Here is a 9488-nt window from a genome sequence, read left to right as displayed (position 1 = left end):
ACAGGGGCGGGGCACATTGCCACAGTATTGTACTGTTCTAAATAACGGGTTACAGTTCCAAATAATAACGCAGTTATTTAACATACACACAAATACACACACGATCACAAGTCCAAAGTGAGTGGTTTAAGTGCAAGTGGTGAAATACAATGTATGTGATGCCAAAGTAGGTAGAATTTAAAGCAACAAAACTCAAAATATTGGGCCACATGGAATAATCCCTATTAACTCCAAGATGTAATATGAATACGCAATGCTGTTGATATTAGGCTTATAGAGCTGGATAAACATGTTTAATGGGTGTTTAACTAGAACGCTGCTAAGAGTTACACACATTCAAATTCGCATGTGTGGCTATTTCAACTGGTATTGATAAAACTCCTCAAGCACTCAGACAATAGACACAGTTTATCGAATGCAAATACAATAAAGTATGCAGTTCTTTGAAGATCCAGATTTAAACAATCTCTACCCATGTTTAACAATTGTACTTTGGTTAGCCGCAAAATACAAACATGCAAACAGGATGTTAACCTGGAGTAGGTCTACATTTAAAGACAGGCTTAGATGTAAGAACCACCACAGGTTTTAGGAGCTGCTAAAAATAAAAAAGTAAAGCATAAGAGATAAACATGCTTTATGAAATAGGCCCTTAGTTTGTTTTAGGATATCCCCAATTTAAGGTTAAGGAAGTGAAGTTTTTTTTTTTAAATATAATACTATATAAATTGCTGAAGTTTCAACAGGAAGTCTTGCTTCATGAAGAACTTGGCACAGGTCTGAAAACAGCTGAAGTTCATAATCACTTTGTGTTACAGTTGGGACATCCTGGTGACTAAGTTTAAACACCCCTGTGGCTTCAGAGGGGCTCTCAAACATGTCTTCTATCTGTTCAGCTGGTACACCAGAGTGTAACCATTAACCTGTCCCCCTGCAACACTCTGCCCCTAGTGGATGTAAGAAAGACATCAATCAGTAAGAAATACCACATCAAATAAATTGTTGGTATTGCTTACATTCACAGTGTTGCAGGCGGCAGTTTAATGGTTAAAATCTTGTGTATCAGCTACACTGAGCTATAAAAAGTCCCCAGTATGTGAAGACTGAAAAAGAAAATGATATACAAAGCGAATCTAAACAAGAACAATACTGTATATTGTTAAATTGACTGTGGTACGTCATACTCATACAATTCAGGTATCTCCTTTTAGGGAATTACATGATACATATTCCCCAGTATGATCATCTTTCTTTCTTTCTTTCTTTCTTTCTTTCTTTCTTTCTTTCTTTCTTTCTTTCTTTAACAGATCTGACATTTATTAGCGACACATTCTTTAATCTAAAGTGTCACCAGAGTTTGCATTTCTCGCCTTGGCTTTGTCACATTCGCCCTGCTGACTCGTGCTGGAAGCCGTCAATAACACGCTCCTCTCACTCCGAGTTGGCAGACCGTGTGAGTCTGATACCCTGTTCATTTAGCTAAAAGCAGAGACTCTCCAAGTGGGCAGCCAGCAGCCACACAGAAGGGTTCAGAGCTGCCTTCTCCTAGGATTCACTTTCACTTCAAGCTGTGTGTAAAGCCAATGCCAATTGCAAAGGAAGACTACTGCAGCGAGGACTAAAGTGGTTTATGTCTGTATATTATGAGAGTCTAAAGAATATCAATAAATGTAATGATTAAAAAAAAAATACTCTTCATGTGGAGAAATGTGAATCCTGACACAATTATATTAAAGATACAGTATATACCAAAAATGTGTTTTTGTACTTCGAAAACCACTGATCGCTATATTCTTAAATCTGCTTTTACACGCAGCTTCGCATAGCTAAGTTTGAGCTCCCAACTGAACCTGTCAACAGGTATGTTTAATAGGGACTGTGGGAGGAAACACAGCAGCAAGGGGGATGTTTGCGATGGAGTGAAGTTTTACAGGTTTTGCCATTGACTCAATTGAGGATTTCTTGTGACGTGTAGCTTGATTAGCTGTAGGTCTAAAGCATATCCTGCTCCTATTCTGTGGGCTGCTCAGACGTGGAGTGTACACACTCAGTGGAACTGAAGCCAGGGTCCCACCAGAGCCAGTCTTGCACATCAAACGTGAAGAAGATTAAGTAATTTGTAAAATGAGTTGATTAGAAAAAATGTAGTGGCGGATTTAAAGATCAAACCTTCTTTCAACCAAACCACGTGTTAGTTAAAGAAAAGGTAACGAGAGATAACGCCTTGCATGTTTTATTTTCGTACAGTGTGGCTTCACATTTTTTTATTTTTGCAATAACATTTTCATAATCGAGTAACAAATACGTTTTTATTATCACAGAAATTTAGATCTCTGGTAAAACAAGAATATTACTGTAATAGACTGAGATGAGCTATTTTAGAAGAGTCTATCTTGATACTGTACTCCAATTGTGTGACATTGAATGTCAAACCGGAACCAATGTTTGGGTGAACGATTGATCGCTCAATGTCACACATGTCATGGGGGGTTCAGGATAGGGTCATGGGGATGCGCTCCATTACTTCCATCAACATGCATGTTAATCTTACCTCTTTAGTCAAGAAGGAAAGCGATGCTCCTTGTATGCAAGATGGAGGATGAGAGACTAATGGTAAATGAGCCTGAACCCTTTCAGATGTTAGAGATCAATCATCTAATTATTGTGGAGGCCACAGAAGCTGGGAGATTGAGAGCAGTAAGAACCTGGGTACAGATGAGGGAGCTATCTAATCTAGTTAAGCAGGAAGGGAGATTAGAGGTTAGAGATGGTCTTGAGGGAAGCGATATGTAACACAACAAACTGAAAGAGAGAGAGAGGGAGGGAGACTGTAGGCCGGCAGGCAGGCAACTCTGTCCTGCTAAACCACTGACCTCTCAGCATGCAAACTGGATGTTAACCTGGATTTATGCAGTCCAAGTGCAGGTCATATAGGGCCTTTAGGGTCTCTAAATCCATCTAAAACAAGCAGACACATTGGAGTTTACCATAATCTGTGCCTGGTAATTCATGGTGAGGGATTTCAAAGCATTGGGAAAGGGGGTGGGATTGAATGAGGAGGCTAGCAGGGCAGGGTCATGTATGGAATGGAGCATTTCAAGGTTGGGCTCATGAAGCAAGAAAGCCTATAGACTAGGCAAGAACAATCCTCTTAGCCTTCTGAATCCTGTTTGTTATCACTCCCCATCTGTTGCTCAGGACAAAAGCTGTAATCCCTTGTGCAAATATCTCCCAAGGCGAAATTGGATTGGTGTGAAAAATATGTTTCCAGTGTCTTCTCCATCCAGTAGCTTAGGGCATGGGTGTTGGGCCTGCCAGTCCAGGTCTTTGATCCAACTATTTTCTGAATTGTTTAATTAAACTACTCATCTAAGTATCAGTTAATCTATTATACATATGAGTGAAAAGCTAGGAAAAGAATAACCGTCTTGGTTATACCACCTTGTGTATCTAAGGTACATCCCTCATCCATCAACAAGCATGCAGAAATGTAATGCATGCTTTTTTCCACCTCTGCGCGCTTGTAATTCTCTATATAAGGGCCTTGTCACCTCCTCCCTCACTTCCCTCTAATTGATCCAGGTTCTATCTGATCCCTGTCCCACAGTGTGTGCACTGGTTTTCTGTTAAAATCTTTTTTTTTTTAAATCATGATCTATATATTTAAAAGTTTAAAGCCAACAAAATAATCTCAAATTGTACCTGTAATGCACTTCCATTTGTTAAACAGGTCTCAAATGTGCAGTTTTGAAAGAAACACATGTTACAGTAACACAGTAAATTTGGAATTCATGTTGCACAGTGGAACTGGTGGAATACAACTGAGCAGAAGTGAGTATACCATGGGCATGTGAAATTCCACTGTGAAAATCATACAATTGTAGATGCCCTTGTGCTACCATTGGAGTACAGATCCATTGGATTGATATAGAAAAGTGATGGGACTCTGGGACAGCTGATGGGAAAAGGGGTTAATCTCAGTCAAAGCGGGATGTTTACATTTACGAAGCATTCGAATCAACACCTTAACATTTCCAGTAGCCCGACACTTCAACAGCAATAACCACACTGCTGAAGACATCACCATCTGTGGAATCAGTCAGTGTTTTGGTACAGAGGAAGGAACGGCTCATTTGAAGCCTTGACGTAAGGAAGAAAACAGAATCTGGAAGAACGCAAATAATTGTTAGTTATGGGAATCGAGCACTAAGAGTGTGAGGGCCATGTCCCGGGAGGATAAAGGAGGAAGTAAGACAGAGCCTTCTTTCTTGAAGCAAGATATAGCACATAAGCTGTGAAAGAATAGTGTGGCCAGTGGTCCCCTCTGACCACATGAAGTACCTGCCGAGTTACTGGAACTCCAGGTCGGGGAAGTGAGACTCACTATCCCCCCAGAGGGGACCGACACAGAGGCACGCGACATATGAAAAAAGTGAGGAGGAGGAGGGAGGAGGAGGGAAACAGCAAAACACAAGAGAAAGAGTTGAGCTGTGATTGGGTTTAAATAGGGAGTTAATGATGATAGACAGGTGAAATTAATAATGAGCGAAGCCCTGGATCACGCTCCCTGAACTTTCACTAACTTTCACACAATTTTTTGTTCAAAGAGTGCCGCTGTAGTTACACTTGCGAAGCAATAATTGAACTGTCAACTCCATCCCTTCACTGGGAACTGCAGTCATAACGGCTCAACAGAAATAAAAAAAGGAAGCACAAATCCATGTAATGTTGCATGTCACATTAATTCTGCTGAAAGATCTCAGTGACTGTACAGGCAAGTCCCATTGACCCCAGTCATCGCCACTCGTCTCCAGCAAGCACAGGAACAGTGGAAACAGAACAACTGTGTGGGGGGGGGGGGGGGAAGATACCCGTTTAACCCACCCTGATCCATTCCACACTAATGTGACACTTACAAGATCTATTTGAATAGCAGTACAAAAAATACACCAAAATAATTAGAAAGTGTAATATTTATACAATAACTGAATAACCTAAAGTGCAATTGTTGAAAAGTGAAATAACAAATAAAACTAAATGTCTTCTTTCATATGTAACTTAATAGGAATGCTTGTCTTTCATTTAATTAAACTAAAAGGAATCAGCACAGAGAAGTAGTGAGATAGTGTTTCCCGGAAGGAATGTTTTGGAGAAACTCAGTTTCACCCTCAGCAAGAAACCAGTGTCTTGTATTGTCTGAACTCACGTTTTGCAGGAACATTTATGCAGTCATTTAATGCTGAACCCTGATGCAGGTCACCGTTTCCAAGACGATAGTGGAATGGTCTCGATTGTTTAAACTCACATGGAGTCTCAAAGTCTTACATCGTTTCTTGCTATACTGCTTTAGATAATTGTCTTCTCTTCAAATGGTAATGTGTCAGATGAATTGGACTCATTCATAACACCTTTGTGAAGGCTACATCACATTAACTATGTGTATATTCATTTTATAATCACTTTGGAAACTGTATGCAAGTATTCATAACACTGTTGTCAAATTTCAAATGTCAGATCTTAATAAATCCAGGAACATTTTAATGAGTATAGGTGATAGAAATTCCCCAGAAACACTTCTGAAGTACTTTTTGAAGCATGTTATGTTGGTTTCCAAAGTTATTAGGAAGGATTACGGACACAGTTAAAAAGTGTTGTGTAGCCTTGTGAATGCTACAAAGTTTCCCATTCACATTGTTACCAATATTTTCATCAGAAATGGTGTAGTACACCAAGATGTAATTCATGCACAATGATTTGGGCTGGTCCATTCTCACTCTTTGCTGAGATTTTAATGTGCAATCTGTCTCACTAGCGCAATAGTACCAAAATGGGTTTTCTATTTACTGGTTCCACATTAAATTACCACCCTGTTGCTTTTACAGTGGTAGGGTGTTCAGTTGGAGTTAATTCATTGATCAATTGTTGCTTTCTGCGCTGCAGGAGAGAGTGTCAGAGGCGAGACGTGAGTCTAAATTAATAAAGAAACAATTGCTATATCTAGAAATATACTTGTTTAGAATTGTTAGTGTTTGTTTTACTTTGCCCTTTGCTTTGTTTTGTTTAAACTGTTTATTTTGTTAATTATTAAATACGAGCGCAGCAGCGCCGTTTCGCCCGTACAACCATTGTTATTGTTTCACTTCCTGGTCTGACGGCACCACCCACACGCACCACTCAAGCCACCTGATCACAAGGCCTCACTTAGTTCAATTCCTTCAGCTCAAACCATTAGTCCACACTGTCTCCTAGTCCCTAAACTACGAGCCCACACTGCATCCCAGTCCCTTGTCTCAAATCACTAGGTACACTGCCCCCAGCCTCAGCTCTTAACAGCCACACTGCCTCCAGTTCCTTCAGCTCTAACCACAAGGCCACACTGCTTCCCATTCGTGGATCTATCCACGAGGCCACACAACCAGATGAAAAGATACATTCAGCTATTCAATACTGTTTCTTTGGTTTGCTCGTGTTGGTGTTTTTAATGGACTAACTCTTTCCCCCCACTATTAAATCTTGTATAAACCTCCCCCACAACACATTCTCCTGGTATTGGCTAGCAAAAGGTTGTGTTTAAACCCCTGACGCAGATCACAGATGAATCACAATCTAGTCTGAACCTTGAGTTTGCTGGGTTTAGGTACCAGATGTGTTTTTGTACTTGGCAACGTTGCAGGTAAGCCAGATCGCTTCATGCAATAAAAACCTGGCTCCCTGGCTGACCTCACAAAGTTTCGGTGCTAAATCCGTGACATTAGAACATTACATTGTGTTGCGTAAATCCTAAATGTACATTTTCTTTCAATTTTCAAGATTTTTTAGAGAGTTTTTTTTTATGTTTAGTGCTACTTATTAAGGTTCAGAGTAATTAGTGCTGGGGTGATGAGAATGGAGTGTTTAGTTGCACTCATTATAAAGGTGCATGTATGACAATGCTGGAGAGCTCAGAATGAAGTGATACACTAGCATTCAATTGAAGGTGCTGGAAAGCTGATATTAATTTTGTTCTTAAGGTTAGAGGTGACAGTGAAAGCATAAGTTTAAAATGTTCACAGAGCTGGACAAATACTCTTTTTTCGAGATGATGTAAATGAATCCTAGTATCCCCAGTGTTGTTCATTTGCTGTCTTTGTTGCATCTTGGCAATTTTCAACTTTCCACCCCTAGATGGCAATATTGCTGCAAGTTGGATGGAAGCTAAATTGCAAAGGCAAGCGGTTTTTTTCTTCCGGAAAAAGAAAGTAATTTTTTTTTTTATTAAGTCATGTGAAGTTCCAGTGTATTACATATGAGTTTGATGAAACTATTCTATATATTTTTTTTTTTCGATGGCCTGAACTAGCCGCCGTAAAAGCAGAGTTACTCAATAATGCATTAGAATTTCCCACTTAAGCCGATTTTACAATTGCATTACACATGAAACTGTCAGTTTCCTTTAAAACCACTTCATTTATTCACAGCTAATATATCCTAGCATTTATAGTTTAGGTTGTATAGGTAGTATCTTAGGCAGGCGGATCAATACAGAGGTACCATGTGAATTTCATGTATGTTGGCTAATAATGGTGAAATATTTCTGGGGGGAAAATCAACTATTTTTGGTGCAGTGCTGTATTTACATCTGAGATGCGATTGTTGAACTGTGTGACTGACGATTGATGAAATGAATGCATGGCCCAGGGGATTTACAGCAATAAAATACACTTACAAATAACGGCGCAATCGTAATGTACATAAATCGATTGCATTTCATGTCAATACTGCTAAATAAACACATATTGCACATATACCGGTGTGTGAGTTCAAAATACAAAAACATACACATTAAATGTGCAGTTAACAACCTTGAATTTACACTATTATTTTCCCTAGTGTGTTCTAGGCTGAGTAAGTGCTCGTAAAAAAAAGAAAATTTAACAGAGCATACTGTATATGTTTGACTAAGCCTACAGTCGCAGGCAGAAGTATTGGTATCCTACACTTAATATAACATAATTCAAGAAAACGTGTTAAATGCAAAAATTTAGTGAAAATTAGCCACTAATTAATATGACAATGCCCAAAATACACAATGTGTGAAGGTTTATAAACAATCTTTATAAAAAAAAACATTTTTAAAAAGCTATTTCAATTATTTGTTTATGACAAAGGCACCTTTATTATACATTAAAAGTCTGTAAAAATATAATAGAAGTATTTTAAAAACATATTAATTGATTGAAACCCATCACACACTAACTAAGCTGCATTATAACGTCAATAGTCAGAAAATAATGATTTCCAACATCTGTTGAAGAAGAACGTTTTGGCAACACAACAGATGATGGTCAAGACAAATGAGCTGGATTCACGTTTGAGAAAATCACTTGTAGCAAACTACAACAAAGGAAATGGGTACAGAACAGAATCAAAGAAATAAAATCCACAATCACAGCAATAATCAAGTAGCCTACCACAGAACGAATTCAACTGAAACGCTTGAAAGAAGTGGACATCCAAAGACGATTACGGGTACAGCAGGTGGGAGGGGAATCGTTCAGCACGGAGTTAAGAAAGATTTAGAAGCATCGGGCATAATAATGCACAAAGAACTGCACAGACTCCTGAACACAGAATAGTTGCATGCAGGTAGATCTCACTGCAGACCATTAAACAAACCGTCTACAATTTGCCAAGAAATATGAACAGGAATCTTCAGCATTCTTCAACCAAATTCTCTAGTCCAATGGGACTAAAAAATAACCTTTTGCCCAAAATGGACCGCAGTATGTTTGGAGAAAAAAAAGGGATAGCCTTCAATTAGGAAAACCTTGTACCTACAGTTGAACATGGACTGGTTAGATCATGGGGGTGTTTTAGCAGTTCAGGGACTAGAGACATTCCAGTGATTGAAGATCGAATGAATGCAGCCATGTATCAAAACATTCTACAAAGATCTGCTTGTAGGCTGATTTGCAGACAGTTTATCTTCCAACACGTCAATAACCCACAGCATACGGCTAAATCAACCCTGGAATTCTTGAAGAAAACGAAGAAAAAGTTGTGGAATGAACCGCAATCATCAGATCTCAATCCAACAAACATGCTTTGGACTGATCTGAAAAACCTGCAGCCAAGCATTGTGTATCCAATCTGTTTGAGCTGAAGGAAATATCCAGAATGGGCAGATTTCACCAACAAGATGTCACATACTGGTTAAGAGTGATCATAAACACCTGAACGGCCTAATAAAAAAATAAAGGAGGACACAGGAAATACTAAAGCAGGGGTGCCAATACTTTTGTCATGAACGAATACTTCAAATGAAATAAGTTGGTTTGTTTTTTGATAAATATTATTTGTTACATAACTATAAATTGTGCTTTTTGTTTTATTAAAAAGTGCTTAAAGTTTACTAAATGCTTGTCCTTAATCTGTTGCCTTGAATTATGGTATAAGCTTACGGTGCAAAATAATTATGTCAAAGACTGCGACTGAATACAGTAGATCTA

The sequence above is a fragment of the Acipenser ruthenus genome, chromosome 20, assembly GCF_902713425.1.
Source record: "Acipenser ruthenus chromosome 20, fAciRut3.2 maternal haplotype, whole genome shotgun sequence".
Lineage (NCBI taxonomy): Eukaryota > Metazoa > Chordata > Actinopteri > Acipenseriformes > Acipenseridae > Acipenser > Acipenser ruthenus.
The sequence above is the reverse complement of the archived record's forward strand: the minus strand, read 5'-3'. Positions refer to the sequence as shown.